The sequence below is a fragment of the Mastomys coucha genome, unplaced genomic scaffold (assembly GCF_008632895.1).
Source record: "Mastomys coucha isolate ucsf_1 unplaced genomic scaffold, UCSF_Mcou_1 pScaffold3, whole genome shotgun sequence".
Classification (NCBI taxonomy): Eukaryota; Metazoa; Chordata; class Mammalia; order Rodentia; family Muridae; genus Mastomys; species Mastomys coucha.
The window spans coordinates 10,757,137-10,758,151 of record NW_022196909.1 but is presented as its reverse complement, the minus strand read 5'-3'; the positions used below and the strand labels follow the sequence as shown (position 1 = coordinate 10,758,151).

Below are 1,015 nucleotides of genomic sequence, written 5' to 3'. Positions count from 1 at the left end.
GTATACACACACAAACACACACACACACAAAGTAAATCTTTAAAAATTTTCTCTGTCGGGTGGTGGTGGCACACACCTTTCATCCCAGCACTTGGGAGGCAGAGGCAGGCAGATTTCTGAGTTCGAGGCCAGCCTGGTCTACAGAGTGAGTTCCAGGACAGCCGGGGCTACACAGAAAAACCCTGTCTCGAAAAAAAAAAAAAAAAAATTTCTCTGGACCTTCGGAAGAGCACTCAGTACTCTGTATTACCCACTGAGTCATCTCTCCAGCCCAAGAGTGGTGTCATCTGTCTAGGCGTCACTGCCAACAGCACTGCCATGGCTGGAGCACTGGTGCGCAAAGCGACAGACTATGTCCGGAGCAAGGACTTCCAGGACTATCTCATGGGTACGCACTTCTGGGCTCCAGTTGCCAATTGGAGTCTCCCCGTTGCTGCTGTCAATGACATGAAGAAATCGCCAGAGATTATCAGTGGGCAGATGACTTTCGCCCTCTGTTGCTATTCTCTGACGTTCGTGAGATTTGCCTACAAGGTACAACCTCCGAAACTGGCTTCTGCTTGCATGCCACGAAACAAAGGAAGTAGCTCAGCTCACTCAGGGAGGATGACCTATCAACTACAAGATGAGTAAGCGGCCAACTGCGTAGCGGTGCAAGGACCAGCTCTTGAAAGGGACAGTGCTCCAGCCACTGCTGCAGCCACAGATCAGGTCAGCATGATCAGTCATGCTGAGGGGAAAATGCAGAACGCTATCTTTAGTGACCATGCCAACATTATTGTATAGCCAAGAGTCGCTAAGCCAACTCTCTGCTGCCTTATCAATGCTAAACTTTATTTGTCTTTGTCCAGAGTAGTTGAAAATATGCAGCTAATTTAATAATTTTAAATGATGGTTTCATCTATAGCAATCTGTAGTAATATGTATATTATCTATTGGGATTTGTGTAATAAAAAAAAATCTAAGGGAACAAAATTTTGTAACTACAAGCACTTAAGTACTCAAAATCCTTGAC

General features: G+C 45.6%; 1 pseudogene; it reads left to right on the top strand.

Annotated features, from left to right (window-relative positions):
• The first annotated feature begins 318 nt into the window (after window positions 1-318).
• On the top strand, window positions 319-649 carry LOC116075216 (annotated as a pseudogene).
• The last annotated feature ends 366 nt before the right edge of the window (window positions 650-1,015 follow it).